General features: G+C 45.2%; 1 protein-coding gene across 2 annotated transcripts in view; it reads right to left on the bottom strand.

The window, feature by feature from the left end:
- LOC112156231 (sodium-dependent multivitamin transporter) overlaps positions 1-394 on the bottom strand; it is a 4,310-nt gene that overhangs the window by 1,696 nt on the left and 2,220 nt on the right. The gene's annotated exons all lie outside the window — the stretch shown is intronic.

Below are 394 nucleotides of genomic sequence, written 5' to 3'. Positions count from 1 at the left end.
GCTTGACCTGCAGACCTGTAGACCCGTAGACCCGTAGACCTGTAGATCTATAGACCTGCAGACCTGTAGACCCGTAGACCTGTAGATCTATAGACCTGCAGACCCGTAGACCTGTAGATCTATAGACCTGTAGATCTATAGACCCGTAGACCTGTAGATCTATAGATCTATAGACCTGTAGATCTATAGACCTGCAGACCCGTAGACCTGTAGATCTATAGACCTGTAGATCTGTAGATCTATATATCTATAGACCCGTAGACCTGTAGATCTGTAGATCTATAGATCTATAGACCTGTAGATCTATAGATCTATAGACCTGTAGATCTATAGACCCGTAGACCCGTAGATCTATAGACCCGTAGACCTGCAGATCTGCATGAACGTGTGCGAC

Source organism: Oryzias melastigma, linkage group LG22 (assembly GCF_002922805.2).
Source record: "Oryzias melastigma strain HK-1 linkage group LG22, ASM292280v2, whole genome shotgun sequence".
NCBI classification, from domain to species: Eukaryota; Metazoa; Chordata; class Actinopteri; order Beloniformes; family Adrianichthyidae; genus Oryzias; species Oryzias melastigma.
The sequence above is the reverse complement of the archived record's forward strand: the minus strand, read 5'-3'. Positions and strand labels throughout refer to the sequence as shown.